We start from the raw sequence: 16,150 nt of genomic DNA on the forward strand, positions 1-16,150 counted from the left end.
TCAGGCCCAGACCATTGACCTACAGAGCTTAATTTTTTCCTGACGCTTTGGAGATATTTGTGAAACGTGCGTGCGAGGTCGCGCGACAACCTTGACCAGGTCTGTGCCAATGAAAGCGTCTTGTTTTTCTCTGCGAAGAAAGCGAGAGTCGATAATGACCCTGAGGCACTAATCGAGCAGGAGCTTCTCTGGCAGCAGGCTCCGATCTTCGTAACCGGTCAGGATATCAAGCGTGGCGAGGCTCCACGTGTATCACGTGACTACTGGGGCCATATAAAAATGCTCACGACCTCCTCCGAGGTCATGACGGAACAAGTTCTGAGTCAGTCCCACGTAAGGAAGCGCTCAGCCAGGTGTTAGCGCAGGTTCCGGTCGGTTCCTATGCTGCTTGAGGTCCCTAAAGGAGAACAAGGCCACTGTTCGTGAAAGTTGCGTTCCCTTGAACGCTGCGTCCGTCTCGGACATCGTCACTTTCTCTAGGTAAGGATAAAAATAGCAGGGATGAAACGGATAGGTTGAAGTTTGGTGTAAGAGAAGTTTAGACTTTGTTAGCATTACGATCACGACTGGCTGTAGTGTAGTTAGAATTTCTCCTCGAGAAGAAGCGAGAGTGAAAGTTTATTGTAAGAGGAAGACTGTTACGATTTTCAATGTCAACTTATAGCTCTTTGACTACCTAGTCAGCGGTTTCCATTCAAATATTTTCGGAGAAATAACAGCTATCGTTGAAGTCACTCATTTCACCTTAAGTTGCTGAAGGGGAAATGTTTAAATTTTGGCTTTGGCCTTACAGATATTTGTCTTGGCTTTAACAGGTGGTTCAGAAAGTCATTTTGTTCATCAAATGTTTTTATTCTTTTTGGCATTTCCCGTTTAAGCTTTCAGCGACATTCATCCCTCTAAAAATAGTCGCTGGAAAAAATAAAAGAAAGTAAAATAACCTTTAATTCGTATGATTTTTGTCACGCGTTCTGTTAAACACCTGCTCTCGTCCATACATCTTTTTTATGTAAACTCCTGGCTCGTAGCCAGGGGTGTTTTTTATATAGCAATGTTTCTTGTGTGTACAGTAAAACAGCTCTAAAAGTTCTTTTGCTTTAGTATTTGCAAAACTTGAGTGGATTATTATTATGTCTATTTTGATTTTTAATATTAAGTCACAAATTCGTTATAAAAAATATTAAATTTTGTCTTACTATATGTATTATCATATTCAGATTTTAGCTCGTAGGGAAATATATTCTAAGAACCCTATTTATGTCGCAAATTCCAATGAAATACTTTAAGCGTTTATGCCGATTTATTTATGTCTTAAGAAGTTATTTAAATTTAATAATAATGAAAAAGTTATTTACTGTAGACTGCCTTTATTTTATTGCTTTTAAAGCGAGCAACAGGCTGTATAGAAATTCGAGATCAATTGAGCAATGACCGGACCACTCGCATGCTTTCAATATGCGGTCTTTAATTTTGTGCTTGAATCGAGCTTTTTTGGCTAATGCGAATGATGAAGTTCAAGGGCATTACATTGTGCGCCATTATTTAAATAATACGCTTGTGCGCGCTGATGATTTATTTATTTATATATATATATATAGTCCCTAAAATTTCGAAGCAAAACGCTTCAAAATTTTTGGGACTGAGGGACGGCCCTGCGTATATTTTATAATTATTTTAGATTAACGCTTTAGTATGTAAAAACAGATTGAAATATATTTTTTTGTTCAATTTTTACTCATTTTCTGCCTTTTCTACAATGCTAATTGCATGAAATAAAAATTGTGCGCGTGGCCACGTAATCCAACGGTACTTCCATTACTTTTTTGTTTTTGTAAAATTACTGTAATATGTAGAGCGATTTTTAAAATATTGGCTTCGTTCTGAAGTAGATTATCACTTATTATTATGAATTTAATAGCTAAAATGTTCAGCGGTATTATAAATAAAATTAAGTATAGAGCAATTATTAGTTCAGTTCATAATTTTTAAAGAAGCGTAAAATACTCTAAAGGTTAATTCATTTACGATATTTGAATTACTAATCTTGTTACTCATCTTGTCAAAAACAAGGTTGTATAAAAAGGGGTTTATATATATATGTAGGTTAGACAGTGGAGGAAGAACTTGCATAAAAGGTGGATATCCCTCATTGATTAACGAATATCCACCTTACAACGTAATCAAGAATAAGGACTTGATTTAGAAAGTGAAAAAAGACAAATCAGTAGAGTAGGCAAGTCCGTCTGACATAATGAAAGAAATTCACAGTACTCTCCAAAGAAGAGGCATTTGAGTGTTTCTTATTTGCTAAAAAAGTTTCTCACATTTGATTAAATTCCAGTTGACATAAATCACCAAGTGGACAACAAAGTATCTAATGCGTTTAGCGAATGAATGTTAATAGCAGTTGCAGGAAATGTTCTTCTCTCCTCCCAACAACAGATTTATGGAAATAAATCCCAGTTAATCCGTTAGACTGAGGAAATGCACAAGAAATGGTGTACAAAAGTGGAGGAACTGAGTAGAAAATTAGACAATCCGAGAAACTACACCTTTTCCTTTCCGTGGAAATAGGCACAACTAATCTCTTCATCAAGCAGCACATACCCACGTACGGAATCTTTCTCCCACAAACCCTCAAGATCTGGCAGAATATTCTTCACTGGAGAACACAACGCACGCTTCGTAGGATAATCGCGGTTAAGATCAGCTAATAATACATATTCAGAGATGCTACTCGCTTTGTTTCTGGAATGTTTTCCGAAGATTAGTGGAAAGGATTCCTGGTAACAGCCTTTATTTCTGACATCTTTATTGCTATGGCTAAAAGGATACTCGAAGCTGTCAGCGAATTCCACTTACGCATGTTCTCTGTCGCTGGCAACTTATGTTAAGCGAACCACGAAGAGCAACACAACCGGAACTGATCCAGTATACTGGTCTGGGTGAGTCCGCGCGTTAGCTACAACTGATAACAAAAATAAATAAAATTACAGAAATGAAAAAAAGTGCAGAAAAAATTGTGTAACAAGCCCCACGGTATCATCGTGTGACAGGAGAAAAAAAAGTCTTAAAAACATTTGAAGGCGTGTCAAGAATAGTTCTGCCGAAGTGTGAAGGGCAATTTTTGGCTCTCATGGAAGGACCCGAGCAAAGAAAAAAGAGATGCTATAAGTGGATAGGTTTCTGGGAAGAGTGGAGAACTCTTTGGTAATAAAGGCACATAAAAAGAAGATTGTTAAGGCTCCTGCTCAAAACTACTGTCCGTCATTACCGAATAAAGAGAGTGAAGCTTAAAATAACTCGCATATTTAGGAAGGAAGTATATCAGTATTGAGGGTTACCTCTTTACGGCCTGCTGCTTGATTCAGCGGAACGTGGAGAAGCAAGCGTTGAAAATTGCAACAGGTCTTAAAGAGGTAAGCCTCCATATTGATTTCCTTCCTTTCTAAAGATCTGAGATGTTTTAAGCTTGAGATGCCTTACGCTGCATCGATCTTGCAATATTTAACAGGGAGGATCCGTGCACAGGCAAGTTATTTAATGATTGCCAAATCATCTGCAACTCCCGGAGATGATTCATGTCTGACTACACGTTGTCGATTTTTTTTTTTTTTTTTTTTTCTGTGACCACCCGAGTGCAGGTCCGATTACTCGCCCACTCTTTTCGGCTAAAACTTAAAATAAAGTACTTTAGTTTGTTTTTTTAATCGATAAATAAAATACAAGACCACGCTAATTAGTTGTATCACTTATTTTTAATCCAGGAGCTACTATTGAACTTTTTTACTTAAAACCGAAACGAAAATACACGTTGATTTCATGTTCATTAAAGCGTATTTTGAAATATTTAATGATTTTGTATTTATTTGATTTTAGATTTTTATTTTCTTCTAACTTTCGCTATGCCTTTAATGAATTCGCCCATGTTGATCTGCATTGGATTCAACTTATCTGGATCTTCAGGAGTTTGTTAAAGGACGAAGGGATGTTAAAAGCGGTTTTATTCCAGCCCAGACATACTACAAATAGGGTCTTCAGCTACAGTGATTTGCATCATTCAAACATGTCGCTTTATTTTAACAATGGACCATTTATTTTGTGGTGTCCTGCAGATTCGATCCGCGACATATGGAACTTTGTACCTGCCTCTAATCACGTCCGGTTTCTGTTTACCAAACGTTGTTATTCTTTCTTATTTTTATACGGGAGCCCATTACTTTTGTAGACGATTTGAAAATTATTAATTTTCAAGTTTGTTTGCTACTTAATATAATCATATATTGATTTTTAATGTCAAAACTGCAAATCCTAGAGAGAATTTACGCAGAATTTTAAAGCTGACTTCCTATATGCTTTCCTTTTTCGTTCCATAAAATTGGAAGCTGCAATTACATGGATGTTTTCTTCTCCATGATTAGTTAAACGGCTTCTCGAAACTGGATACAAACACCGTTTAGAGTAGCACGAAAGCTGGATATTATTATTTTATTACCTTTTGTTTGTTCCTTTGTGAAACAATCTGAGATAAGTCTTTGGTTTAAACCAGTAAATTTAAATCATTCACGAAACTTATTCATTAGTTTAATACTCTTCTTTTAAAAGCTAGTAAAAGTGAGCATTAATATTTTAAGTAATTACATTTTCTTCTATTTTTCTTTGCTTTCTTTCTCCTATTTACTCCTCTCTTTCTTACATCCTTTTCTTTATTTTGTCTAACACCATTAATTATCATTTCCCCCTTTTTATTATCAGTATTGTACATGCTATAATTAAATGGTTTTAGATGCCAAAAATGAAGCTGTCACTCCCAAGGATTTAACACGCTGTACACTTGCACAAGTACTTAACCATCTTGATAGAAAGAGTACTTGAAGAGCAATCGGAAATAATGTTATATTGTCCCTTTTAATCGTTGTAATCTATTTATTCTGCTTATATAACTTCCTCCGCCCTTGCCTTAACTCGCTAGTGGCCATCGCCGCATCATTCGTTCTCAAATGGCTTCGCTGTTTTATCACAAAGTAATTACAGCGCACACTCGCATCTATAAATACAGTTAAGAATAAAGGCCACCTTTAGCACAAATTACATTCATTGCTTTGAAAGACTTTATCTTTAGATTTCATCTCTCGTGTACCGTCAGCGATAAGCTACTTTTATAATTAACTGTCTTGAGTTTTCCTTCTGCTCAACCATCTTTTAGTGAGGCGCTTGGTGGGTAGTCTGGTTTTTTATCGTGCAACTGGAACTTGGAGTAATATTTTTACGCTGAGAGAGAGATTTTGTTTATGCAAATGTCACAACGCTGTTATCAAGTACGTGACATTAACTCCTAATTATAGATCCAGGACACCAAACTGTCGGCATGTCTGATGTGGACAGTGACACGTCCTCTCTGCTTGCCGGATTCTAGGCACAGTGACCTTCACCTGACACCGTGTTAAAAGATAATGGGCTCCTTTCGTGAGAAAATGAAAAAAAAAAAGGACCGAAGGAGTTGATTCCGCGGAGGTTAAAACTCTTTCGCATTTGCCTACTGCTCTGGCTGTCATTATCTTTCCGGGCTGTTCTCACAATGGAAAATTATGATTATGGCGCACACCCCTGAAGACATACTCCCCCCCCTCCCTTTCCCTCCGTTACAACCCGATTATTTTGCTATTCAGCGTAGGTTAGAAAGCAGATTCATTAATCCGACGGAAGGAAGCAAGGCGAGTCATGATAATACTGAAGGTTGAGAGGAGGCAAATTAGCCATGCGAGCTCCATCTGGTACTTTAAGACAATTATCGTTTATTGATCTAAAAAAGCAAACAGTTATGTTCGGAACGTGACAAGCAAATATGATTTTTTTACATAAATTGTTTCTGCAAATATTTAGCTGAAAACGTGGATATACCCAGCGTAATGGACAGGAAGCATTGGGCCCAGGTGAATTTTAGCAAAGAATTAAAAGACAAAAAAAGGTCTGGTGGAAAGTTCATAGTCAAAGTTGTATAATTAAAGAACATATATAATCAGCTTCTGAAAACTTGTTGTTCGAGTATGCATACCCTCGTGTAACCTGTCCTAATCTCAGGAGTGTATTTAACGTGAGCAATTAATGAAAGTTCAAGAGCAGAAGGAGAGGATTCATGAGACACGGAGTTCCTCCATATTGTCATCTTTTTGCCCACTTAGAAATTAGAATATACAATCAATTAAAATGAAATCGTTTTCATGTTTATTTTACAGAGGACGATTTAAATTTCTGGGGTGCTAGGATTACTGTGTTCTGTGAGGTATTTTATAATTTCTCTGTTAGAGTGGAAAAATTCAGAAAAAGAATTTAGTTTAGAAAAATGCATTGCAATTTTGAATTGTGGTTTCTTATCCTTTGTCTTTTAAACTTAAGAAATCGGCATTCCTAAAGAGATGTAGCATGCCCGCATATGCACACTCTTTTTTTCACCTCTCTCTCTGTTTTGATGTACGCGTGCAAGTGAAAATTCACAGAAATCAGAAAATTCGATATTAAATGTCTGTGTCATAAATGATCACCCAAATCATGAATGGCATACCCCAAGTTCTTGTAACGTAATTCTTTCACTCCAACAACAAAGCTATTTCTTGCACATATATAAAACTGGTAATGCATCACACCCACATCTTTTCTGGAATGCGGGACGTGACGTTTGCAATGCATTTCGTATCAGATTTCTCAACTTCTAAAAGTCTTTTTCCCCATGGACTCTGTTTGACATGACCTTCTACAAGAAAATAAAGTATTGCGATTTTGAGATTAACTAGGACAAACATTCAGACTTCCGCTAATAATTCCGTCTTTTAAGCAGCTGGTCATCGAGAAACCAGAGGGCTTTTAGTTGGTTTCTCAGTTCTAACGTCGTAGTAACTCCATTTGAAGATAAATGGAGTACAGGAGATATCTAGGGTGTGCATTTACAGATGAACGAAAGTCCTTCATGAGACAGTGTTAAGTTCCAATGTACCCGTACGCATAAATTGATATGTGGTTACTGTTTTACACAGGCTTGTGTTTATGGCATAGGTGTATACATTTAAGCGTATTAGCAAGTTTAAAATGTCAGGTTTATTAACCGGTCTTTCAATTTTATTTTGATCTTTTATTCCTCCACTCCAGGCAAAAGTTTGGAGACCGTTGGTCTAAATGCTGTTGCCCTTAACATTTCAAATATTCTCATGGAATATTCACTTACACTAATCAAAGGAACTGCTTAATGTGCCCATCGTTGATAACTTTTCCTCCTCCTTGATTCGTACTGTATGACTGCTTTGACGTATTCCATGCCCTAAAAAACAGTTCAGCTGTTCAGACATTCAGCATTATGAGTGGGAAAGAGAGTTGAGAAACTGTTTAACAAATAGGCAGAGATTTACATATAGGCAACGACTATGGCGCCAAGTAAGTTCTGTACCTTCCATGAAGTGTGGTCTTATAATTGATACGCTACATAGCAATACTTGTATAGAGATGTTCGCACTGCTGATTTGGACAGTTGCAAGAGCATTTTGTAAATATCATTAGTGGGATCTTTTGCGAGGTTTTCATTTTGATAATATATCTTTTAATCGATGTTATTTTTGATATTGTATTCTTAGATTATGGATTTGCATTGATAAGATTATGTGCATTTTGTAAGTTTACGTTATCGTTTAACATTGATAAACAAAATGCGGTATTAACACCAGTTAATATTGATTATGCAACTAAATCAGAGACCCTGCAAAGCTAGCTGAGTTTTCACTAAGGGAAAAATGTATAAGCGGATATATTTTAAATTGTACTGATTGAAAATATACTAGATATAAAGTTGAGAATTCAGAACATTTATACTTTTAAAGACGTTTTATTACCTGTGATATTTAGGCAACGATTCTGGGTCCCAAAATAATTTACTAAGGGTCCTGTGCATCCCCACAATGCGGGGGCACGCGGAGCCATCGGCTATGCTAGAAATGGCGAGGGGGGTACGCCGATTCACATGGCAAAATACTGATATGGTTACAAAGTAGAATTCCTATGCACAGCTAGCTACAGTAGTGCATAATAATAATAATTCTAAGTTTGCCACTAGAAAACTGTCATACTGCCAGGTTCGTCACAGCGGGGTCTGATAGCCGAGTTAGTATAGTAGTTAAAGATCACGCGGGCCGTTTGGAAATCTCACGTTGGGGGGGGGGGGCTAGAAATTATAATTTTGTCGCTGTACTATACAGGGGAATGACAAGTGGAGTTAACCCTACTCTCATGAGTGTGACTAGCTAAGGTAACGGCTAGTCACACACATGAGAGCTTCCATGCCAGAAGTGCTGAATCTTCTTCTGTAGCATTAATCGCTGCTAAATCCGTACAGATTGGTTGCAAGGCTTTGGGCAGTCGATAGCATTTGAGCTTGTAGGAAGCTGTCTGCCAAATATAGACTCGTATTTCAATAGCACATGGAAGCGTTGGATGTTTCAGATATGTACATGGATAATGTGAGGAAACTAGCCTACAGGACAGCTTGGGTATTGCTAGTGGGATTGATGTTTCAGTGCAATCCATTGAAAATCTAGTATTCAAGAGCATAAAGGAGTTTTAAGCAAGGCGCAGAGGACCACATGATTTTCCTATTATCGTATGTTTTACTTTATTGCTAGCGCCTGAATTTTGGAAGTGGTGTCCACATCGGAATATAGATTTTTCAGTTCTGGTGAAAGCATACAGTAACAAATTTTTTCTACCCCTGTATAAAGGGGGGAGGGAACTTAGAATGTTTTAGTGGGAAACAGTGGGCAGTTCTAATTTAATGCCTATGAGGATTTCAATTTTCCCGAATAAATCATAGACTTTAATTTTAAAGTGATATTGAATGCTTTAGATCAAATAAATTAACAGTTTTGATAGCTGGTAGATCAAGTTGCCAGTGTGCTCCTTCAGCACGTCACTGGAATAACGCCGGAGTACTCTTGCTTGGCTAGGGCTGTTGTTAAGAGTAGGTCAAGGTGCACTAATAGCAAATGGACTCGCATCAACCAACGATGCAAGGTACATAAAACTATTCAAACAAGACAAAGCATGTTCTGCTTAAATACTTTCGGGAATCGTAATGATAGCACCCATCTAATTGGATACCTTCACTCTTGGCTAGCAAGTATTTTTAAACAAGCAGCAGCGAAAAGCAGGTTTATACAGATCTGCTTAAAAATCGATGAATCAGAATTTAAATAAAAGGGGAAAAACGTTTGTTATATTTTGATAAGTCGAATTTACTTAATTCGTATAGTATGCTCTGCTTTAATGCTAGCGCCTGAATTTTTGAAGTGGTGTCCATATCTGCATATAGATTTTTTTCAGTTCTGGTGAAAGCATACAGTAACAAATTAAGGTAAAATATGCATTTTTCACCGAATGTAGAAGCTTATTGCTTCTGTTGTTCTTAATGTTATCATTTTACGACCATATCATTTTATGGCCATCCATCCAGCAACTTAGGCTTCATTGCACCACTATATCATATCTATATAAGATAAAAGAAATTCCTTCAAATTTGAATCCAGTTCTGCATATTCTGCGGGATGAAATATCCCATTTTCTTCAAAATTGGTTAACTACAGTCCGATCGAAGGAGGTATTTAAGAATTCCTTCAGTCTCCTATGGGATTCGAACCGAGACCTTTCCAAACGAATGACACCCCTTTCACACAGTCAGCTCCACCCTATCAGAAGTGTATAGCAAACAACGGACCCTTTCGGGGACGGTCCACAGTGAGTGACGCCATTGTTTGTTGTTATACCTGAGATGGAGTGGCGTGGTGTAGAAACCACTATCGTGGAGGACCTTACGCGCACAATCAAAAAACAGACTGCGTAGAAATTATAAATAGAAATCATCCCTAAATACTGCTGATCCTATTCCAGAGTTTTTGTGATGTCAAAAAGAAATTCATTATAATTTGCTCATGAACAGCATACTTTATGGAAGCTTAAATAACGCTTTTTGTTATTTCTCAATTGATTCATGAAGTACAATAACTAGCGAACCTAGATAAACAACTACTGAACCTCATTTGCATGTATCTCAAAAAGGAAAAACTATTAGAATACAGAATTTTAATATAGTGAATGGATCTGATAAAATCTACATTCTTCACCACACGTAGAAGTTTATTGCTCAAGATCATCATCCACTAGACATATTTATGACTCAATAACTCTTTATGGAAGATACGAGTAGCATATGTGAGGGCGACATTCCGTGCGCAGAGTGTTTCAAATATTATGGGGATGACCACGTCTACTGGAGATTGACTTTTATGGTCATACTATAGTTGATATGCTTACTATCGTTTGAGCGTTGCCTGTTTTACGGTAGAAGAGAAAATTCCTACATGTTTTTTCGATGGAGATCTTCAAGAGCATAGCAACTGAGTCAATAAAACTCACAAAGATTTACTTTCTGCTGTATGCTAATTGATACTTCACGACCCTCCTTTTTTTCTAAATTCCTCTGTAATTTTACCTTTCTAGCAAAGCAGTCGAAACCTGTGAATCAGCTAGTCAACATCCACTCATAATTCAACTCTTAAACCCACAGAATCAACTTTTCTTCTTCATTTATCTCTTCTCTTTCTTTTCTTTGGAAAACAACTTGACTTTGTGCGTATTTCCCAAAAATTTTATTTATTTATTTTTTTTTAAATAAGGTAACAAAATAAGGAATATTCCCCGAAAACTTTATTTGGTTAAGACTTACAAAAGTTTAGATCCGATAGTCTTCATGAAACTCTTGCAGATTTGTCTACTTTTATTCTGGTAAATATTTACCTGTATTTTATTCCAAGGTACCACTTGATAAGCTCAGGAAGCTCGTTCATAGTTGTAACATTCCTAAATTAGTCGCCTTTTAAATTAGCGTTTGCGAATTCCTGCAATGCAGTTGTCTTTGTGGACATCGAGTTTTTAATCTCAATTTTCCGTTGACTCCCAAGAAAGAAAACTCGTAGAGAATACAGAATGCGATTATAATAAAAGCACAAACAGCAATATAGCCTCAGGAATAATCTTTTTTACAGCTATAAACACTTTTATGACACTTTGAAAGCAGAAGTTAATTAATTTTGTCCTCCATCATACTGCCTTCGTGACTGAAGACACCTGCAGAAGAGCGCATTTCCTTTACAGTGTGTTTTTAACAAGAGGCCTTGAAAATTTATATCAAGCAGATGTTGATTAATTTTATACCTTTCAACGCCAAAATAGTCGATGATCACACAGTCGGAATTTATTTCCCACTCAACATTTGCTTAACTGGATAAGCTAAGAAACAACGAAAGCTGTTTATAAATTTATTGGCCCAATTTTTAACTTGATGTGGTACAAATCAAATGACATTGGCTTCAAAAAAATCTTGATTTAACTTATAATCTGTGAACAGAGTTTAATTTTATTAGGTACAGAAACGAGTACATAGCGATGTTGGATGTGTGAAATTCAGTGCAAGAACGGCAAGAGGAAAGATTTAAGGGACTCTGAAAATAGCGTGATAGTGGCGCAAGGCGCAGCATCCTCGTATATGTATCTCGGAAAGTGTAACGGAACTGAGGTTTACATGCACGACTGTAACTCGGGTGACTGAGATTGTTCAATAATCCAATTAACATCCAACGAACAATGATTCTGTGGTCAGAAACAGCTTGGATGCTAGGGGGAAGATGGAGGCTGACAAGGCTTGTGCATTCTGCAGTCACTGAAACAACAGCCCGGTACAGCACTGGTAAGCACTACTTGTACTCATGGAGAGGAGTATCGCAGCCAACGACCAAACTGGTTCTACTCCTGTCAACAAAAAAAAAAAAAAAAAAAAAAAAAAAAAAAAAATGGTTAAATTGTGTTCAGGAACACCAATACTGGACAGTGCGAGATTGGGAAACATCCATTTTATTATCATTCTGCTGGGACGAATCCCTGTTTCTGCTGTTTCACTGTGTTGTCATGTTGGGAAAACCAGAATATGGCGAAAAGAGTATGGACCCATCCTATTAGGTATCAACGGTGCAGATTAGTGGTGACGGTGTAATGGTGTGGTAGTGTTTCGTGTTGTACACTGGGCTCCCTTAATACCATTGTGGCTATATTTGGATGTCACAAATCATCAGGAAATTGTTTTCAACGAAGCGCATCTGTTGCTCAAGTGTATATATCAGCGAATGGGCTCTTCCACCAGCATAATGTACCATGGTAAAGAACTGGTTCCAAGAATATAAGAATGAATTCAGATTTGGGGACTGCGGTGGCTACAGTCTCCAGCACACGGGATGGACCAGCACGTTTTCAACACCTTGTTAAGTCGATGCCCCTGCTGTTTTGAGAGGGCTAATGAGGATCTACTCGCTATTTGATAGGTGTACCCAATAAAGTGGCCACTCGATGTATATAGAATGTTACGGGTGACACTTCTTATGAGGTTCATTTTAAAATTAGGAAATATTCGGTGAATCATTATGCTTTGATCATGATGTAGCAATAAAAAAATTCCACATTAATTTGATCATCATAAGAGGGGGGAGCTATGGTGCCTATATCGCCCATGGTCTGCACAAACACGACAGTAGTTCAGCGTTACGGATGGCGGTGCTTTCTCATTCACCACACAGTTCCGACCTTGCTCCTTCTGACTTTCGTCTATTCAAACCTTTGAAAAACCTCTGACAGATTCGACTACGATGAAGTTAAACGGTGCGCTGAAACCTAACTGAATGGGAATATCCTTGAATCTTACGACAGGGGCAAATTAGGTAACAGATGACTGCACCCGTGACACGGCGGGGTTGAAGGAAGGATATGTACCTTCATTTATGTGCCGGTTCTTTGTTTTAAATGTTCTTTTCAGTGATCAATAAATATGATCATAGAACAGAGAAAAAGCAACAGAAAAAATATCAGTCATCTTACTTTTAAAACAGACTTCATACAACGAAGGCAGCCGCTTTAATTAATAGTGGTGTGCAAGCATCGAACGATACCATGGATTTCTTTTCTTTTTTAGAATCGTTATCCATAGCGTGCGGTTTTTAAATTGAATACTCCTTTTTGTTGTACAATATAACGAAAATGAAGCAGGAAAAAATGGCTTAATTATTTATTGCCACGCTACTCCGACTCTGCGTCTACTAGTTCGAAAAAGGTATTCCACCAATGTAATTAGTCTGAACCCATCCCAATGCTTCGTCGGTTACTCATAAAAACGCCCTTATCCTTAGGGCCAAAGGAGTCAAGAAGCAGGATGATTCTAGAGAAGAAAGTTATGAAGACTCTGAGAACCAGGTTTCCATTCCCCTTGAGCAGTCTGGTGGGTTCGAGCTTCCCAAACCATACAACAGCATGACGCTTGGTTAGTCGTTAGGATGTTTCAGTAAATATATACTAGATTGCTGATGCGCTCATACCTTTCCAAGGTGAACTACGGATGGTAATCTAGTATATTTAAATTACTTTGTATTTTTTTTTTAAATCTAATAATGACATCTCAGATGTCTTGAATTCCCCTTTCATTAGTTACTGGGATAATACGCTCAACTGAATTTTTTACAGATCTTTGAGTAATTAAACTATTCCCAAACATATGAATATGCAAAGTTAAACCAGACTGCTTCAGTAACATCGCAAATTTTGCATTTCTATCATGTTATTCAGAGCTGAATACGTGTTGTCTACAAAAGAGAAATCCAGCTTTTTAAATATTTCGATAGAGACTTTGAACGAAACATGAAAACTGTTTATAGATAATAACTCGTTTGCTAAATCTCGCATCTGACTTTTGTGCGAACAATGCTGACTGTGTGGTGTCCAAACTTTCAAATTTTTCTGACGGCCAGAAAACAAATAATGCAATATAACGTAATACGCTGCGATTTATAGGGAAAATATCATTATATTAGACTATATCATATTATTGGGTAAATAATGAATATCCAAATGGTGGAACTAACAAACACGGTAAGAAAAGGCCGTTAGGAAACATACATTTCTTTGTCTCATCCGCCATTTTGTTTCAGGATGGCTGGAGGAAAAATTTGGTAGATTTGATAGACTGAAGCTTGCTGTTCAGCATCTAGCATATATTATTTAACAAGTTTTTTATCTATTTTATGGTGTAAACTTAAATTAGATTCCAACTGCAGGAGAGAGAGAGAGAGAGAGAGAGAGAGAGAGAGAAGGAAGTACAGGATGCAGTTAAAATTGAGGACAGGGAAAATTTCGTACGTGCGTCTACCCTTGTAAATTTTACAAGACTAATATACTCCAAGACCACTCTTGTAAATTTGAGATGCATTATACTGCATTTGTCTTGCATTATACTGCATGTGGACACTGTTACGGACATGGCAAGGTTGGGCCCGACACTGCTCTAGAATATGCATGACCCATTATTAACTGTTCTGCTGGTTTGTCAATTCCCCTTGCCCCTTGGGGCCGTAGTGGAGTACTAAGGGATATTTTTAACGTGTGCAATTTAATGGAAAGGAGTTTTTCTGATTTAAAATACCTTGGAGTAGCTCGTGGCCAAAATATGTCCATTTGCCTCTTCTTAAGGATACATGCCCCTCCTAAATAAAAGTTGTCCCTCATAAATAAAAGTTATGGTTAGAAGCTGATAGTATTAGTATCAAAATGGCGTAATGAAGCGAACTTATTTGCATTTACTTAATAATAATAATACTACTCGCAATAAAAGTTCTTTCTTTTGCGTATTGTTAAGGATACAAATTATTCAACCTACAAACATCCAAATATATATTTTAAAAATACAGAATTAAAAAAATGTAAAACACTTCGAACGCTTTCCAAACTTAGGAGAAAGCAAGTTCGGACTGTAATTATCTCTGGGAAGTGCTACGAACTAGAATGGGCCGCTGATGAGCACAATGATCTAGATGTTGATTAGAGTTCTGATCAATCTTGTTTATCCGTCTCGTGTTAAAGGAGGAAACATAGGTACTGTAAAACACTCCTTACTGAGCAGCAGTGTTCCGTCGTAGGGACATAAATAACCCTGAGGAATGAAGGAAACGTTTCTTATCTGATGAAAGGGATATATCTCACTTTCACTCTTTATGAAACCGAACAGAATATGTGGAATATAAATTAGCTCCATCCCCACCCCTTCTTTTCTTCCATCCATAACTCGACGGTGGGGCCATTATTTAAGCGTACGTGAAGCAAGTTTTGACATGTTTTCAACGAGCAGATGAACGCTTATCATTACTTCCGTGGTTTCTAACTTGTAACCGACCAGCAGCATTCTTTCTCATATAAGCGCAAGGTCATCATACTCGTCACGCTTCAAAAGACAGAGTTCCCCCCACACCCTTCGCCCTCCGTGCTCCTAAAGCATACGTGATCTATGGCACAACGCTTGTTAACATTCTGGTAGCTTCCCGTGTTGCCAATCCGTACCCTTTCGATGTAGCGCGAGCAATCGAGGAGAAACAAAAGAGCTCTCTAAAGCCTCATATTCGGAACTGCTCTCGTAAAGGATAAACAAGCAGTTAGAAGACAAGCAATCATCGACGTCTGAACTCACTTGAAGGATATGTTTTCATTATCTATGCACTTAAGCGTCTGCTGATCTCGTTTACTGCTGGCCAATGATTTTCTATCGTTTGGTTTGAAGGGGCACACGATCGTCAACTTGCTATTTGCTAATGCAAAGAGATTTCAAATTGAGATATAAGACGTACTTCAAGCGAAGACTGGTAATAGAGATTAATATTCCCGATTGTTATCAACGTCTTGATTCATCTCTACAGAGAAGATTCGTGGTTAAGCTCAAGAAAGGCACACTACTGCCACCGCTTGGTACTTAAGCAACATATTTCAGTGATTCTTCGTGCTTTTGAACCCAAGCTCGATCCATCGTCACACATTCGAGCATTAGCAGGTATATATATATATATATAATTAAGAGATATACCGAGTTCGGTCAAGAGTTAGGACAATCTCAATCTCCGAGCAATTTATTAATTTAAAAATATTTTAATTTTAAACAAAATTCACCATATTAAATACCTACATTTATTTAAGCTTTCTGTTCATATTTTTAGTTTTGTTTAGCGGAAAGCATCTGAATTTATTCTTCATATAA

At 37.3% G+C, this 16,150-nt stretch overlaps 1 protein-coding gene across 1 annotated transcript in view; it reads left to right on the forward strand.

Moving 5' to 3' along the window:
• Positions 1-392: 392 nt before the first annotated feature.
• Positions 393-16,150, forward strand: part of LOC150088333 (cuticlin-3-like) — a 64,478-nt gene continuing 48,720 nt past the window's right edge. The window contains exon 1 of the mRNA XM_090370725.1: positions 393-480. The gene's annotated coding sequence lies outside the window, so the exon portion shown is untranslated. The remainder of the gene's footprint in view (positions 481-16,150) is intronic.

Source organism: Mastigoproctus giganteus, chromosome 3 (genome assembly GCF_048544385.1).
Source record: "Mastigoproctus giganteus isolate SK-2022 chromosome 3, ASM4854438v1, whole genome shotgun sequence".
In the NCBI taxonomy this organism is placed as follows: domain Eukaryota; kingdom Metazoa; phylum Arthropoda; class Arachnida; order Uropygi; family Thelyphonidae; genus Mastigoproctus; species Mastigoproctus giganteus.